Raw genomic sequence first — 19813 nt, 5'->3', positions numbered from 1 at the left:
GGCGACTGATAACTAACGAATCTGTCGGAATTTCGTTATATTTGAAGGGAAAATAGTGGCATAATTAAGGGCCGCGTCGAAGTTGAATTCGGCGGAGTTTTTTGTGATGTAATAGTTTGAAACATTTAGGTGGGCAATTACAGGGCAGTTTATGCCGGACGAAGCAACGGGAACCGGTCGGTAAAGTCGGAATGCAGCGTCAAATTAAAAAACTAGGTGGCAATTTTCAGTGATGTCCGGCCGTTTCAGGGTTTCCTAGTTAGGCGTAGGTCGCGCAAGCGCCCCCTGGTGTCCAGCCTCCGAGAAGAGCGCCCGAACTCGAGATTTCAGTCGGAATTTCGTCTTAGCAGCGTCGCGCCGCTCCGCGTCCACTGAAAACGTGTGCGTCGCGTCTCAACCCTCGGCAACTTCCTGGGGATGTAGCGGTTTTCGGCCGGTGGTGACGCAATCAGTGGGTGCTTTTCGTGCGGATTTTCGAGGAGCGTCAGAGGCAGCGATCACGCCCCCCAGGTGACTTCGAACTTTTCCGGGTAAGTGGCAACTATTTCGCCGGCGGCAATTAACGGCTATTCCGCACCTGCAGCCTGGGGGCGCGATTTATGGTCGCGGGGGAAGCACACATCATCCGAATCTTGGCGCTGACGATGTTAAATCGTGTCACGTTTAATTGATTTAATTAAGATCCAACAGCAAAGCTCCGGCACGTGCAAAAATTCCTACAAAATAGCGCTTCCAAAGACGTTTCCTGATAACCACACCGAAATGTCGGCCGGCGCTAATTCGTTCGGGCTCATTTATAAAATAAATACGCCGACAAAAATGCGATCCATTCACCGAAACTCAACAAAGTCGATATTTAATCTGTCCATTCACCCAAGAATGGTGGCTTATATTTACATATTAATTTCATCGGGGTTTTTTGTCACTCGAGGGTGCGCTCGTGTTTCCGAAATTTTAACAAACTTCCGCTAATTGACACAAATTCCTTGTGCTCTTCTTTGACACCTAACTAATTTTTCCTCGGAAACTTTCTCAAAGTGCAACCCTCGAATCAAATTACAGATATACAGGAAAACGTTTCTCTATCGACTGAATGACAAACCCGACTCGCTGATGTGTTTATCGAAGAGAAAAATAATATTGCCACGCTGACGACGTCAATTAAATATGATGCACTGATTATTCTTCATCGATGCCAATTAAATTTGATTAGGTAATTAATAGAGGGGACCCGGAATATGGTGGATGCGCCGGAAGACTGCGATAATTTAATTTTTAAATGACATAAAATATGAATGGTAATTAGTTTTAATCGAAAATTTATTCGATGCAAGGACACAAATACAAAGTCGAAAGTTTTAGTCTGGTTAAAAGAATTAAGATTAATTAGAATTGATAATGGAAAATTTCAAAATTGGTGGATGCGCCGGGCGAGCGAGGTATCTCGAGGAAATTTCCATAGCGGGCAAAGTAGAAGAGAAAAGACACTCAGTGTGTGTTATAACGGCAACAGATGCAACTAAACATGCGGTATGAAATAAGAATATTGTACGCCGAGAGTGCCACAAGAAATTTATAAATTTCAATCATGCCAGGCAGATGTAAAATTGTCGCCGGTCTTCCTTCTCATATTTTATGGTGACGTTAATTTAATTTCATGGTCGGGTGTAATTTTTAATTTTGATTATTTTGACGGGCAAATTTGAAATGATTATCCGGGTCCTCGTTTAAAATTCGAATTGGACGACGAGTTTGTTGTTTATGGATTGTGTGGGGTGTTGGTCCTTATTGATTTTTAACAATTTGCGAAGAGGACAGTAGTGCAATGGGAATTTGGGAAGGTAATGATATTGGTTGAAATTTATTCGCAAATGGGCGTGATATCCCAACACAACCGATGCCGTTCTAAAATTACGTGTTATTATTGAATAATTATGCAGTAGATTGTGCCGTTAACTTATACAAATGTATGTGCCTTAGGCCGGAAACTGATTAATGCAATATGGCGCCGCTTAATTCGAATTCAGTGCCCCGTCTAAGGTGGATGTGCTGTCGCTAATGTATTCCACCTAAAATACCATCTTATGATTCCAGACTGGGCCTCCGACGATTACACGGGAGCGCGTTTTCCCGGTTTGGCCAAATTTTACTTCCTTTTTATGTATTACTCGCCTTAGTAGATTTATTTTGGGTTGTGCCTCAAAATGAAAACACGGACTTTGCAGCAAATAATTCTTTTCGGGACCTGCTCGCCGAACAACACACACATCATATCTGAGTTATCCAGATTTATTTTGTCGACTTTCCGCACATTTAAATGCGGTTTCACATGGTGCGCCTGTTCCTGGCAACTCAGACAGTAGGGGTAAAATGGGCAAACACTTAGGAATTTGCCCATCGGTTTGTTCTAGAAATTTTAAATCGCATTTCTTTGTTTGATGCTGTGTGAATCTGCGACGCTGTTCACTATTGTCAATTGATATGCCATTTTCAGCAGTTCGGAAATTGATCCCGAGACTAAAGTTAGAACGAGGCCCCTGGGATAAACTAACATATCTTATCAAAGGTTTCAACTCGAAAACCACCTCTCGGTCCTGTCACGGCAATTTTTATGAAAAAAATCAATGAGACAAAATTCTGATATAAAAGTATGAATAAAAGAAAGAATCTGTTTCGCGGACTCTCTTTATTTTACGCTCTCTCCATACTCTGCAACGCTATAAATTCTGGTTCTCGTAAATTACTTATTCCCTCAACATGACCAAACCATCTGATGGCTGGGTTCTTTGTTTTCCGATTCCACCGTTATACCAACGATAAAATATTTACGCGCATTTGAAAGAAAAACATTCTTTTCGAGCAGCTCCAATATTTGAACGTGGATAAATATTGCATCGATGCATGATGTAATGTACATATTTATCCAAAAGATTCGACCGACGTAATTTGTGAGACCAATACCAGCCGGACAACTGCCAAAAGATTCTCCCATCGATTTTGCCATGGACTAAATTTTATTTTGTCTTATTTGGATCGAGTCCTCCGTTCCAGTGGCGCTCGTAAATTTCCGTCTTTTGACTCCATTCAAATAATGAAGTTCGCATACCTTTTACAGGTTTTATTCAAGCATTTTTGTAGGTGGCCGTGATATTACACGGAAACCGGAAAACCGGAATCTGTTTAATATAATAGCGGCGGCTCGTCAAAACAATATAGACATACGTAATGGAAAAAACATGAAACAAACAACTTTATTGTGTTCGGAGAGAATATAATACACTTCTGTGACTGTGCAAGATGGCGTCAAGTAGCATGGCGACCAGATTAAACCGTCCAGGGTCACTTCAAATCATCCCCGTGATTTTATATTGAAATATTACGTTCAATAGGTTGTATACAACTCAATCTCCGCCATATATTTTTTATGTGGCAGTATTTGACAGCCTATATTACCGCTTCGACGTGCGCTCCCCTTTCAACGTTAATCAATTAACAGGAAAACTTATGACGTCAAAAATTTGACGCTTGGCTTGGACTTCACCCCTCGAAGCTGCAAACTGACACAAAATATCTCCCATAATGAAACATTAATAACAATTGCAAATTTTCATTCTAAACTACAAAAAGTAATAATCGTCTCAACTTATACAAAATCAAAATTTTTTAAACAATTTGTTGTCAAGTCCAAAAGAAAGTTTTCTGATTTTTTGATATTCGTTTGTAGCAGTTTGAATGAAAAAAAAAACAGTTTGATTAATTTTTTTAAGCACTCTTAATGAAAACGGTAATTTTGTGTACTCACAAGCGGACGAAAAGTAACTCTTTTTCGGACGCTGACCATGGCGCCCTCTGTTGGTCTGTTTAGTATGTTAGCAACGAAACCGACAAAACCGGTAATTGTCCTGTCACTATAAATTATACAAATAAGTAATTATATTGCAAAGAGTAAATTTTTAGCTTTGTTGGCAAGCTGATAACAAATACTTACTATAAAAAAATTCTTAACATATACAGTATGTCCCCGGATTGAGTTTACAAGAGGAAAAAAAAATTATTTTGGATTTTACGTAAAAACTTCAGAGGAATAACATTTTTTGCTTCATTTGAAACCCCCATTTCTGTTATTAAAATCCCAGTATTGATACACAGTATTCTTAAATTAACATTTTTTGTTAAAATTTTGACTTAGAATTAATTTTTATGTTATAAATTTTATTACAACTGGCCTGGTTTTTTTGACAAACAACTTATTACTGTTTCAAAATGTTGTCTTTAGAACAAAGAATTTATTTAATCCAGTGTTGGACCGGTTTTTGTCACATAATTACAAAATTTAATGAGAAATTTCCCAACAGTTGTGTATCACGAATGGGTGTTCAGAAGCTTAAACTTCGATATAGGGTTGAATTATGTACAGAAAACGGTGCATAGTTAATAGAATAGTTTTATATTCAATTTATCATTTGATTTCTTCAAAAGAAAAGGAAAATATTTTTTCTGCATTTTCTTTGATTTTAATGTTAAGTCTTCCTCTGTGTTGAAAAAGGCTTTTTAATAATAGAAATGGGAGTTTCAGATGAAGCAAAAAATGTTATTCCTCTGAAGTTTTTGCGTAAAATCAAAAATAATGTTTTTTTCCCTCTTGTAAACTCAATCCGGGGACATACTGTATGTATTAATAAATTTATCTATTTGAAAAAAGTAGATACAAAATATATTTGTAATTTTTCCAATCATGTCTTTTGCTTTGTAGTTAGTGCGCTCCTCTAAAAATTTAATGTGCACCTCTGCGAAAAAGTGCCTTTTGTCCTCGCCTGTTTTCAAGCCTCGGCTGGGCCTCGGCCTAGGCCTCCGACAAAAAAGATCCCAATTTGGGCCTTGATACACAAATAACTATTTTAAATCGTTTATTATATACATTTTACAATTTTACATTTTTAAAACATGTAGTGAAATTGACACTTCGTAAAATGTCGTAATTAGGGGTAGAACTCTTTTTCTTAGCAATTTTTTTAACTCTAGTTTGAAAGTTTCGTCTGAATGAGTAGTTAATATTGTTAATAAGTACAAAATTATTTGGTAATGAGTATTTAAGAACTACCACAAATAGAATAAAACTTGCGCTTTATGCCAGATAATTAGCAGAAAAACAGAAAGGGAACTAGGCTTTCTAGAACGTGGAAACGCAATTAAGAAGCAAATGTTGCAGTTAATAAAATGCTTAACGGCACATATTCCGCACGTTAACTCGGCTTCCTAACTAATAATCTGATTAAATGTTGGTCGCTTTAAATTATTAACTACTTCCACAAAAATCTCGGCGTTTCGCTTCCCAGTTACATTTCTTTAGCAAATAGTACAATAAAATCGGTTCGGTTTTCACTGAATCAAATGTACTTCTGTTAAACTAAATTCTGTTAAAACAATATTAATTTGAGTAGAACGTAACGAGGGTTGGTGGAATAAAAAAAATACAGTTCTAACTACATATGTAATATTATTTGAGAACAGAACTCGAATTTTGCACAAAATGTATATCCTGTGGAGTTAATCGCTGGTATCTGTTAGAATTACACCTATATATCGGCGAGGCTAATTAATTTTGCACATATAGAGGTGCACTAAGCGTGGAAAGAGAGCTTACCAAGCGATTGTTCCTGCAACCTGCAAAGGAATATCAAGATTTTATTGAAAATGAAATTGTCTGGCTCAGTTTTAGATTGTTAAACAAAAACGAGATGGAATTTTTAAATGAAGCTTAACAGGATACGAAGGTATCGTGACATTCCTGTTGCAAGAGTCTGAAAACGGTGATATTGTTTCTGATGAATGTGAAAGTGAAAAAAATTGCAATTTATGTCGAACGATGGGGATTTGTGGGCTTAAATGTTGGAACTTATCCATGTTCTCGAATTGGGGTTGAAAGTAAGATAAAACGAATGAAATTCGCGCAGTTGTCCTTAGTAATTTATTGTGGTTTTAAAATCTACTAAAATAATGGTAATGAACGTTTAGCAAAAAATTAATTGGATATTGAGCAGTACAGTGTACAGTTAAATTCTTGCATTTTTTTGAAAAATTCGTCAGCAACGTTTTTGATAAAGAGAAATACAATTCGGTTATTTTCATTCGTTTGCCTATTATTCAACTGCAAGGTTCGCACATTTTCAGTTCCTGTTACAATAGAGGTATAATTTTCTACTCCGATGTTGCGAAGTTTTCGGATATTGCTAAATCGCTGCATAAAAGAGCGCCAGGAGTTCTCATATATTTCTTTTATATTATTGTTGCACGTGTAAAAGTTTAAAACAACTTTGTTGAATCTAGACAAATGTTCACAATGAAACAGTGCGTGGAGAGTGAAAAACAAAATTTTATAATTCACAATCACTCTACATACTTCATATTTAAAAAACGAATTCATCTATGAACTGATACAAAGTTGTTTCAACCCTTATCAAATAATTATTTCAGTGATTCGTTTTAATCCCCACATTAAACAAACACCGGTATCACATAAATCATATTGTTCTTACGTTGAACAATAGCCCCGGTCTAATTGGGTTAATTAATTAATTCTAATTTCAGAAAATGGGTTTTGAGTACAAAATTAAGGACCAACACGTTCCGCAATCCATAAAGGCGAACCGCTGTTCTTGTATGTTTTGATATAATTTAAGTGTTTAATTATCTCGGAGTTATGAATAAAATAAATGGAGCGCATTTTTGGTTACACGTTCCGCTTCAAGCTTTGCCGTAAATATCTACCTCGCCGATCTAAATTAAATCAGTTAAAATTTTTTCAACTTAAAAAAATTGAAACATCGACGTTCGACTACTGTACGAAACAGATAGAATTATTTTGCACATAGAAAATGAAATTTTTTAATATCTTGGGTCTATTTATTATTAACGTGGTGTTTCAGCTTTTAGCTGCAAATTATAAATCATTAATGAGATTTTCGTTTTTATATGGGCATCATGGTATGAAAGCTTCTTCGTGAGCATTAATTGCTGTGTAAATAGCTTTGATAGAAAGTTCTCAGCAGTCTCTCAAAGGAATTTAATATTTGGGTCTAGTTGCTCTTGAAATATTTTACCAGAGAATGTCACTTACTTAATTTCGGTGATTTTTATACGATGCCATTATTTGAAAGCTCGTCACGATCACGTCACGACTTATTTGAAAGTTGGGAAGTTGGGGGTGGTGTGAGCATAAAGAGAAGTGTTAATTCGTTCGATGAATATGTGCGAAAGTAACCGGAAAAGGTGGGGCTGGGGTAGTTTTACTTCAGCGTTAATCAGATCAAACTAATTTGCAGCTTGATGGGGTGTCTTTGTTTAGTTCCGAACGGAAGGTCGTGACTGTTAGATGTGCGAATACAAGAGCTAGCTTTGTAGCACTGCGGGTGGTAACACTGGGGAGAAGTGGTTTACAGTACTTTGAAGTTGACATCCGGATAACACTGCATGGCCCGGAGCTGTACTGCCAGAATTTCGAATTTGCTAATTCCATTAAATGAACTCTTACATTCTTCCGAATAATTCACTACGAACTGGTAATTGTGTTTCGTCGATGCTTCAATCATAACACTATCTACTGTGAAAGATTCCTCTGACTATACCTGGAAAGCATCCTGAAAATCGCTCGCTGCGACCTTTTCAGAGTTTTTTTTTAAAAGAACGGAGAATGGATAAGTTGTTTCGTTTGAATTACTGCACACAGAAATTGCTCAATTAAGCCGGCGGCGGTACACCGTTCCTTCTAAATCACCCCGGATTAGTGACTGGATCTCTGAATGATTTTCCGACAAAAAATTATCACAGAAGAAAATCGATCCTTTCAAAAAGTGAAACGTTTAATTAGAGCAGCCTGTGCTATTTGGAAATTTCCACGGAAATCGGCCAACTTTAAAACGAGCTGTTGTGTTGCGGTGGGAAACTGTGCGAAATTGGTTCAAAAGAGAAGATTTAATATTTTTCTCCTTTGCAAAAATATTTTTCATAATGTAATAAACTGGATTCATGAACAATATGTGGAATTTGAAAACCACAAAAAATGCGTATGTATGATGTTACCATGTATATGAAAAGATGGAAAAAAATTATTTGCCTACGTCTCACAAATCCAGACCAGCTGAACGTTTAAATATTTTCCCAGAAACTACACCAAGAGTAAAATTGTATTTCCTTGAGTGTTCAAGAAGAAATGATTAAATTATTAATTATCCGTAATAGTGTATGTACCCCGGCAAAATTGCCGTGCCGCCGGGTGGAGGTGGGATAGTGTAATAAATTTTAAAACCGGTTCTTTTAATTTTTGCTTATCAATTTATTAAAATAAATATTTAACTTACGATGCGGTCTGTACCAGTACAAATCTAACACAAACCCGGTTCTTAATTGCAATATAAATTATAAAAAATGTTGTCAAATAATGAAGTTTTATTTATTTTTGCGTGGAATTTTTGTTGATTTTTTTTTTGTTCGAACTAGCTATTGTTCCTAGATGGGGTACTAAATGTTGCCACATTTAGTGTAACAAACAGATCCACGAAAAAGGAAATTGTTGTTTTTTTTACATTTTTTACCTGATATTTTAATGACAACAACGTACTGCGGCACCCGGTAGATAGGTCTTTTAATTTTGAATTTATTAGTAAAAAACTGGTGTACAACTTGAATTTAATTGATTACAACCGTCTTAATTAAAAATTGGGAAACATTCTTTCTATACAGGGTGTTATTGAAATGCGTGACCAAATTTTAGCACGAGCTATTGGCTTCATAGATTTCGGAAAAAATAGTTAAAAAATTCTATGTCAAAAAATAAAATGATTTTTTGAGCTACAATTTTTTTTAATTGCTTTTAGTCTTCTACGTTGTCCTACAACCCCGCATTTAAAAAAGACCCCTATTTTATAAAACGTACACCAATGCGGTTTTCTTGTTTTAAAGCATATTTCCTAGAGGTTACTTCGCATTGGCGTACACTTTATAAAATATGATACACGGTGTATTTTTAAAATGTGCCGAAATTTTACCTACCAGGTTGTGAGACAACGTAGAAGACAAAAAACAATTTAAAAAATTGTGGCTCAAAAAATAAATGTCATTTTATTTTTTGACATAGAATTTTTTAGTTCTACATGAAGCCAGTAGCTAGTGGTTAAAATTAGGTCACGCATTTCGATAACATCCTGTACGTAAAATACATATTACTAATTTATATTTGTTGCTACTGGATTCTGTGTCAGTGGCGCCACCCCAAACGAGCCACCACTGGCGTTACGTTGGCGATTTACCTGACACGTGTTGTTAACCTGTATCTACGTCGTTATTTAATACGTTAACAAACTAAAATGAACACACGCAGTCTGCCGTATAATTTTAATTAAAAGAAAAATTTTTATCTTCATTTATTTTTCCGATGCTCTTTTCTCTCAGCACATGTTGAAAAGCAATTAATTTGTCTTACTGTGGAAATACATTACTGTTAATTACTCGGAATAGAAATGGACCAATTAAAGCGCTGCCCAATTTCGCCCTTTAATTTTTATTTCACGCCTGTTTAAATTGATTATTATTGCAGTAAAATAATCCCGACAAAACTTTCAGTTTTTACTGGCAGAATCGAGGGCGGTTAATGTTGTTAGGGGCATAACGGAAAAGTCATCTTCAATTATGCAATTATTGGGATTTCTCTCGCATGTTCTAATAGCCTTCATTGGTCTTCGTTTTCTTTTATAGTTCGGAGATACAAAGGTTTTATCTTGACGGTAGTTCTAGCTTGGAACACACGAACCAAGTATGGTGTTAATTATGTACAAAAATTCTAAGACACAAATTGTTGGAGATCTAACACAATTTTGATATTAAATCCAGGGGTCCAGTTTTCAAGTGAAAAACATTATCCTCCGCACTTCAGCTTAGTTCGAAACTAAGTTATAGTTTCATTGATTAGCAAATTACTTGTGCATATGCTGAAGTGCTCCAGCTTCTGCTAGTCTTTCCAAATAGTGGAAAATTAGATTTCAGTTTGAGTCACATTGCGTTTATCGCATTTCTTGTCAAAAACAAGAGACTTTCAATTTAGCTATTGGAGTCGTTAAATTTTGAATTTTATTCTGTCGTTAGCGAGTTTTCTAAGAGACACTTTAACAATGTACATACTCAATTTAATCGGAAATCATAGAATTGCTTCTGAATATCCGTATCGCATTCAAATCAAGAATAGTCGTCGTTGTTCGTATTCGTCCATTTCCTTCTCCTAGTTAGAGATTTATGGCATTTCAGCTTGATAACGTCATTGTTAGCTTTACGCGCACCGGATATTTTATCCGTTAACGAATATCGTCCTCGTAGACGAATGTCTGGTTATTTGTAGAAATTAATTACTATCATTTCTAACCTATCAATTCGACATTCGCAAGGATTCGTCGAATATTGTGATATTTTACTTGTGCCTTGACTTTACTCTAACAAGGTATTGACCGAGGACCTTTAATTCTTCTGAAACGAGAACTACGTGATCTGGCGTCCAGATTGTCCTCACTTTTTGCTTCTAGTGCAAGCGCTCGTTAGTGACTACAAGTGCAAATATATTTTCCACCCGATGCTTGTTTTTTAACTTACCGGAATTGCGTCAGATGGTAATCGAGAACTAATTATTTTTGCGTTAAAAAGCACTTTTTAAAGAAATTGTGTACGACGTAGATGCAACCTAATTTTAATCTAAAAAAATTACCCCTAATTGCTTTTTTAACGTTATTAAATGCTGGCGAAGACGTTAATCTACAAATTCGGAGTGCGAGAGTGCTAGAAAAAGCTAAAAAACTGCAAATGTTTCATAAAAATGTCACACATTGTTCTAATAAATGAATATGCATTTTGCTAGCAAGAGAGCAAATCCACGGAATTTTTCTTTTAATATAACATAACAAGAAAATATGGACTATTGCGGTGAAAAATAACAGGACTGTAATTACTCATTCGAACAATAGGGTTAAACCCTTATTATCAAGAATTTCCAGTTTTACAAATAAATAAATAAATAAATAAAATAAATAAATAAATAAATAAATAAATAAATAAATAAATAAATAAATAAATAAATAAATAAATAAATAAATAAATAAATAAATAAATAAATAAATAAATAAATAAATAAATAAATAAATAAATAAATAAATAAATAAATAAATTGTAAATAAACAGTTTATTTACAAGCTCCGAAGAAGATAGCAGCATGGCTATTGAAACGTCAGCTACCCAGCAATCCAGACGACCGCGGCACAACCCGGAAAACAATAACCCTAAATAAATAAATAAATAAATAAATAAATAAATAAATAAATAAATAAATACATAATTAATTATGGCATGTACATTTTAAATTATTTGAATTTTTTCTCAAGAATAACGGTTAATTGTCCAAGGCACACTAATTTTAACACATTTTATTTTCAGATTTTTGACTTTGGCAGTTGCATTACTAAAAATATACCTTATGATTCAAAACATTTTTACTCAAGTAGGTTATGGAAAACAAAAGCATTAAAAACGTGTGGCTCAGTTTGCCACATAATAATTGAACTGTCACAAACATCATTAATCGCCATAATAATTTTGTTCGCAAAATTGTATCTATGAAAATGGTTTTCACTCCTGAACAAAAGATATTCATATTCTTATTTTCTCAATGGTCACCACGATCAAAATGGGGCGTGGCTATACCAAATTGAACCGGCTTTTCAAGAATTCATGGAAAAATTTCCAAATGCTGTTGTTCTTTATGAGCACTTTTCCGAGACCTTAAGGTACACAGTTGACAGTTTTCGAAAAGGTGGCAGCGGAAGTTTGGAAGTGGTCAACCAAAGGTTCATAGTGGGGAAAATATTGAGACTGTGGAGCATCGAATGGAAGACGAACCTCAAGTAATCGTTGCAGCAAACTGACCTATCAGTGTCAACTTGTCAAAGAATTGATCGAAAGGATCTTGAATATTCAGTAACAGCTGAAAGGTACCGGAAGAACATTCTTGGTGTTTTCATCGATCAATTCCACGATGATGAATTGGCTCGTGGGTATTTTCAACAAGACGAGGCTACAGCCTATACAGCACGGGAGACTCTTCGTTATTTGCAAGAATTTTTTAACGATAGATTGATCTGTCGCGAACTCTGGCGTGCAAGAACGCCAGATCTTACGCCGCTTGATTATTACCTGTTTCCTCATTTAAAAAACACCGTTTTCAAGGCACCTGTCCACACAATTGATGATTTGAAAATCAGAAATAGGGAAGAATACGAGCGAGTTATCATCCCTTAGACATTGGTGCAATGTTTTTGAGAACATGAAGAGGTGTGTTACAATGTGTATCGAAGATCAAGGCTACCATTTTCAAATCTTGCTTTAGAGTAATTTAAAACACATTTTATTGTTAATTGTTATTTATTTATTTATTTATTTATTTATTTAATGTTATTACATTATCTGTTTACACATATTGCGCGGATTTATTTGTTGCCCTGAGTACATAACCGTTACGTACACAACGAAGACGAACGGTACCTCTGCCGGGATAGGACGGCGCGGGCCGTCCGCGGCGACAGTGTCAAATGTTGGCGCCAAAGCCAATTCTCGTAGAATCGCAGGAAAAGAACCATTTTCAAGCTTTTCCTGAAATTGTCATTTTATGACAGTTCGTTCAAAACAATTCTAGTGGTAATCACATTTACGCCTGAATTATTCAAGTTAAGCTATACGTTTTAATGCTTTTGTTTTTCATAGCCTACTTGACCAGACATTTTTTGAAACATACGACATCTTCTATTTATGTTCAAAAATTTTTTCTAATAAGCCTCTTTTTTGATTCCAAATAAAATGAAAGTTTTGCGAAAAAATGTTAATACATACGACCCCAAGGCGTTCCTTCTGGTTTTACTATTTGAAACGTCAGGAAATTTAGATTAAAATTTCCAAATATTCTTCTTTATTTTAAACAAACATATTCAAGTTTAAATTAAACTGCTGTGGCAGAAATGGATTCTGATTAGAGCATAGATTGTGTGGAGCAAGCAAAAAATCATCTTGGCATCTTGGCAACATCACCTAAACTTGAGACACCTTGTGAATATAGTCTAAATGAGTCCTTCAGACAAACTGTTTTATGAGCGAATTTAACGAATATTTTTATAGCCGTAAACTTGTTGAGTCGAACTTAGTCGCTTTTCAAATTAGGTCACATCCAAGTCTCTATTCCCACTAGTCATAAATCACCTAACCACATTATTGCAAATGATATTCGAGACAAGAGTCTAAAACGGCAGTTTCTGTTTGTTTGGTGTTATAACCAAATTAAGAGCAATTCGCAGCTGCAAGTGCAAAACTTAAACCTGCAAAATTTTGTTCTCATCTGATTCATTAGTCACTACCATCACTTTTGTCTGCGGATTAACGTCATATTTTTGTGTAAAGTTTATCTACAATCTGCAAAGGAAAATATTTCGTAGACAATATCTTCCAACCATATATTTTGATAAACACTAATCTTTAGTCAGGCTATGTTCCTTAATTACCTTAGCAGAGTGTTAAAGATACGATCTTTTTAATCTAATTTGAATTTTCAGCGCGTTATCACGTGGACTGTGGCGTAGCCAGTTTAGGTTTGAACTTGGAAGAGATATCACAAATGAGGAAATTAATCAGAGCGCTGATATCATTAAACATTTTATCAGCGCGGCAGACTGATGATAACAGGATTTGTGTGTGGCGATTTTAAAAATTGAAAATACTACAAAAGGGTAAAGTTGGTGTGTTTAAAAGTTAGCGAGAGTTGAAATAAACCGCCTTGTATGAGGAACCTAAAATGATTAGTTGAGAATTGGGCATAATTAAATTGTGGAAAATACTAAAACTCTGGTTACTGCTAATTCGACAGAGCACAAGGGACCACGAGTCCCCGAAGTCAACTTGTCCCGGATTTCAACTAATCAACCCGGAGAGCCACAAGCAATGTATACTTTGCCCGGTATCACCAGTTAAAGTTTTGAATTTTAAATGTTCCATATTGCTCCCCCGAGTACGGAGGCGCGTTCTTCGTCAAAGTATTATATCTACAACGTCGCGAAATCACCTCTCAACGTAAAAAAAATTGTTAAACGAGTTCCCGATTAAACTTTCAACATTTGGTAGTGGCTTCGTTCAAAATAGTCATTTAAAAAAATTATCTAAACTGGAACAATAGAGATTGTCTTATAAAAGGATCTTCCGGTAAACTGGCGGAATAATCATCTCTCCGCGAAAAAGAGGCTAGCTTAGTGGTTGTTTTTTGATGGCTAGTCCAACAAACAAATTAATGAACTGAATCCAGCCCGAATAAATCCATAAAGAATTCCCCGATTCATTAAATGAGAGTCTCTTTATATTTCATTTTAAACTCGAAGAAAAGGAAAAGTTATAATTCGGCTCTCTTGTCTTTCGGTGTGGAATGGTTTCACTGTTCTTACAGAGAACAATAAGATCTAAAAATAATTTCTAACAATTTTATTAAAAACTGCCCACTCAACTGGACTACAAAAGCGAAAACGATTTCTCCTCCTCGTGAAGTTTTCGAAGCGACAAGGCGAGATTCTGCGGTCCTTATTAATTCTACTTTCTGGACTTCGTGATACAACGAAACAGTTTCGCAAAAAAAATAAGCAATATCTTGTACTTTTAAATTCCGTTGCATGTATATTTTTTTAATTTTGCCAAACAACAAAAATGCGAAGCCCCGGCTGAGAATCGTAAAAAAATTGAAATTAAACTTTTGCGACGTTCCGCAACTTTTGTTTGATCTGATCTGCCCTTTCACATAATGGGGTTAGTTTTATTTAAGAATTTCTTTTCAACTCTAGACAAAAACTATACGACAAACATGTTACACGACTTCTCCCTTACCTCTATTGATTTCGGGGCGCAAAATGACAGTGTTTAAAAGTGTAAGCTCCCATCTCACCCCAAGCAATATATACTGATTTGATTTATGTCAAGAATGAATACCGAATGCAAAAAATGAGGTCGCCGCAATTCCAATAAAATGTTGAAAGACACATTTGGCATATTTTTTGCAGACCGCGTGACTGGAAAAACCAAACGAATTCTTTGTTGGAAGGCGTAAATATTTTCACTTTTCATCACCTAAGTGATTGCGCAAGGGTCGGAAATCTGATAATTTTTTACAAATATTTAATGAATATACGACATGAAAGAGTACACTTTCCGCCACCGTTTCGCCAATAACTTATAATTTATGCTAGTGTAGACATTAAAAAAAAAACAAAACAAAGTCGAAACAAAAATTAACATGGTGGATGCGAAGTTATAATTTACTGCTGGACAATTCAACCCACTGATCGTTTTTTATTACAATGAATAAATCACCATTTGAGCATTTTTCCACTAACTTGGTTAAATTAAAATTTAATTACAGATTTATCAATTAATTAAAACTGAAAACTCTCAAAGTAATGGGAACAGATAATAAATACCACTGATACTTTTCTACACGCACACATCGAACTCGGAGAAATATCGGCTGTTCATTTAAATTAATCCTCAAAGTTGGCGTTGGAGACTCGATTGTGAACGCACCACGGATTACAGACCAGGAATCAGCTGTTTAAATCTAACCACACTTTTTGCGTTGTTTGTGTTTTTACTCTGTAGACGGACGAGTGGTGCGTTCACAATCGAGTTTTCAACGCCAACTTTGAAGATAAATTTAAATGAACATACGATATTTGCATTATTACGTCGTCGCTCCTGAAAATCAACAAGAGCTTTGTGATTCACCGCAGTTGTGGTTGAACGGTCAACATAATGCTAAAATATAGATGGGATTTTTTTTTGTATTATTAATATTTAAAAGGTTGTAAAAACGAAATACCACATTTTTTATTTCGCTTTTCTGTGCCGTATTGCTCATCAAAATTTTTATATCGAGCGTCGGCTGCCATTTAAAATATTAATTTAGCTCGAGACGTTTCACGTACAATATCGATGCATACTTATTGTCCCAGAAATTTGATTGGTTGATTTTTGCTTAATTAGTCGTCCAATCAATGTTAAACTTTTGAGGTCGATCTCTACGCGGTGGTAACTTTACAAATTAGTACAAAGCCGATGTTATACTGTTTAGGTCGTGATTCAGCACATAAGTTTGCTTTATACAGGGCGACAATAATCTAGTGCCATTAAATGTGTAACTTCGTCATTATTAGAGTTTCAGAATCGGTGAAATTATCTAAGTCAAGTGCTAGAATGTTGTAGAAGTTGAGTTTTATAATTCATCGGCGGATCGGAAAATAATTAATCTACCAGGTTACTTAATTAGTTTGTCGTAAAATCAACTGGGCACCAAAATTGAAGGAACGAGCGCGCGATGTATAGTGAAAGAAGGTTAAGAAGAAGAATTAAGAATTTACGAAAGGTTTTTTTATGGATATTATCAAAATATATAAGGAATCGACTTCCGTAAGTTACGTGACGTAATTTATGTCCCGATCGCTATTTCAGGGCTACACATTTAGCGATTTTCGAAGTTATTATGAAACATATATTGACGGTAAATATTTAGGTCGCGGTTCGGGAAATAGTCAAATATCATTTAAAGATTGGCAGGCTTTGCATATTTATAGGAAGAACGACTCCGTCTCTGGAAATTCTGGGAAAGATGGGAATTGAGGATTATATTCACTAAAGGGATTAAACATTTTAGCATGTATTTTAAATGCATAACGCGTTTAAGCCGTGTAATTGTTTTTGCTTCCGCTGAGGCTATCTTAGATGCAACTTTACAAGACTCACGGTGTCTTGATAGACGTTGGTATTTATCAAGATAAACTATTAGTATGCACCTGAAAGCCGCCATTGTAGTATGTTCTAGTTTCTGTAGTGTATTAGCGTAATTAGCATATGCAGAAAGGTTTCACTCCGTTCCACTCTAACTCTATATCTGCATTATGTTTGAAAACTCCGCGCCTGACGAGACTTGCACATTATATATTTTAGTCGCAGCTTTTCACCGGGATATTTTGTTCGCGATAGACGAAACATTATGGCTGGAATATATCATGTCAAGTACATATTTCTGTACATCCGATGCTAAAATGGACTGATAAACGCGGAAGTTGTGTACGTCCTAAGGCGAGATGCTGAATGGATAGACGCCATTCGGAAGAAACCCTAACCAATAACCATCACAGAGGTCACTCTTGTCAGTTTGTTTCCATATGTCTTGTTAGAAAAGCTGTTTGTTGGTACCGGAACTACTAAAACTTATCAAAGCTAGAGCTCACCAAAACCTAATTTAATTATATCCTCGAGCGCTGGCTGACGCATTTTCAAATTTAACGCTTGTTACAAGAGCGTTTCAAGCGATTGTTCAAAATGAAAATGAATTCCACCTAAAAGTAAAATCCCCAACGAATCCCATCAGTGATCAATTTTAGTAAACATTTTACAAAAAGCTTTTGCCAAAACCGACCATACTTCATTATTACTCGTACTTAAACAACAATCACTTATTTTCGCAGGTTCGCAATGCAGGTATTTGCATTTTTTTAAGCATTCAGTTTATTCAATCTTTTTTTATTTTTAAGACTACTCATAAAAGTGACTTATTCGGGGCCGAAGATAAAAGTCAAATTTTGGAATAGCAGTTCGATATGTAAATTGCACTCTAGGACAAAATTAATTACTGCCATAACTATTCCGGGAAGTTCAGTTTCAATGGCGGGATCTATAGAAATGATTTTATTATTTGTTATCGTTCATCACGTGGTAGAATGGAAGAGGAAAGTAACTGAAACTACACCGTCCTATTTTTACTATTTTCACTACTAACTAATAATTCACAAGAGAAAACACTCCATGCAGCCACTGAAGGATGATAAATCGCGGTAAAAGAGAAAACTAATTCAATCGATTTGCTTTTATACAATTTTTGAATTTTCAATAATTTTGTATTGTGGAGACCTCATTGAAGAAGAAAACGATTTATGCAACTCTATTGTCAGGTTTGGCATTGTTTATCTATACACGGTTTTTTTTTTCTCTGCTTAGAAAATGAAAATATTTCTTTATTGTCATTTGTGGTGCCAAGATTTAAAATTACCATTGTATAAATGCAAATAAAATCTAAATTAGATATTAAATTAAACTTGTTATTCGGCTAAATGATATAATAAATAAAAGGTTTAAGATCAATAATAATATTTACTGTGATTAAATGTAAGAAAATTTTACTTGATCCTAGCTTGTTTTCATAATATTGTTTGAGTTTCAGTGAGCCGTAAATTTGTATTTTTTAATTAATTACGAGAAGCCTTATTTCAAAACAATTCATTAATTAGCTTCAACTGAAGCAAAAAGTTATTCATTATAAGATCAGATTGCGTCTGATGTTTTAGAAAAATTTCACCGTAAAAAAAGATAATTTATTTTGTTGGCAGTCGAGGCTTTATACAGATGGCATAATTTCCTAATGGCGTTTTATGAAGATGCATTGCTTTGCACCCACTGTAGTTCGATCTGGAAGTTTCTTACTCATCAACACTAATCTAGCAACGTTTTAATTGTCCAGTAAATTATTTTAAGCATTGATTTAGCGAATCACATTATTAAAATGGGAGGTTACTGAAGCGTGTCTTAATTAAAAATATTTTTCATGAGCGCCCGACAACTAGTCTTGTCCTTTGAGCGGAAAGAAAATTAGTCTAGTTAATAAAACACAATTTTAATAAACTCGCAATATAAACAGCGTCTGCTTATTTTAAACGTTTTCGTTGTAATAAAATTATACTTGAGGTAATTTTGCAGTTTAATTTAAACCATTTAACGTTGAAAAAATTGCTAGTTAAGCCTGAACGTTTGGTGTAAAATGAATTTTGGCAAAGTGAACAATTGTTCGGTTATCGCTAAAAAATTTATTGCTAGTCGTTTGCTAAAATAAAAGAAAAAGTGCAATTTGCAATTCAAAGTTACTACTAAATGATGGGGATGATTTAAGTACGTTATATATCACGATAAAACGATAATATAAAACGTGGCTAGAACCTCATTTACCTCACGAATCACGGACTACAACAGAGTTTTCTATACAAGACGATTTATGGCACTACCTAATTAGCTTTCAGAGATATTTTATTTATTTTATCAACTTTACTATATTTACTAACGTAGCAATTTCCAATGAGTGTCTCTAAATTTGCCATATTTTTTTTTTAAATACGGCTTTACGTTTTCATTTAATTTTCGTGTAGAAAAAACGAAGGAGTATGCCATTATTCAAAATAGCATTGTGTGTATTTATTGTATGTATTCCACACACGATATACAATCGCGGATAAAAGATGCGCGTTTGGGAATTGAAAAGTTGTGAAATTGGTGTTTTACATAAAATTCAATTTTCTTGAACGTAAGCAAAAACAAAAGTTAATTTTAACGTTAGATCATGAGCCGGATGAAATCTAAATAAAAACGTTCCAATAGAATTCTAATAGAAGCTGAAGGAATGAGGAAAATTGTATTAAAAATTTTCATACGATTTTGATAAAAAAGTGATAGAGTCGGTGTAGTGTCAACACTGAGAATTTGCTCCTTGGAAAGATGTTTGTTTTATCCCGAGGATTATCTGAAGACTTTGATATTTAAAAACAATAGAAGCTGTGATGTGGGGGATTCACGTGGATCAATAAAATTACGAAATATCGTTTCGTTTCCTGAAAAACACTTTTAAACACATTTCATACATCTCGTTTATAAATAA

The 19813-nt window shown here is 34.8% G+C and overlaps 1 protein-coding gene across 1 annotated transcript in view; it reads left to right on the top strand.

The window, feature by feature from the left end:
* The first annotated feature begins 319 nt into the window (after positions 1-319).
* The window catches only part of LOC138140002 (uncharacterized), a 168409-nt gene continuing 148915 nt past the window's right edge, over positions 320-19813 (top strand). Inside the window, exon 1 of the mRNA XM_069060651.1 lies at positions 320-530. The gene's annotated coding sequence lies outside the window, so the exon portion shown is untranslated. The remainder of the gene's footprint in view (positions 531-19813) is intronic.

Source organism: Tenebrio molitor, chromosome X (genome assembly GCF_963966145.1).
Source record: "Tenebrio molitor chromosome X, icTenMoli1.1, whole genome shotgun sequence".
NCBI classification, from domain to species: Eukaryota; Metazoa; Arthropoda; class Insecta; order Coleoptera; family Tenebrionidae; genus Tenebrio; species Tenebrio molitor.
Note: the sequence above shows the minus strand (reverse complement) of the source record. Positions and strands in the feature narration are given on the sequence as shown.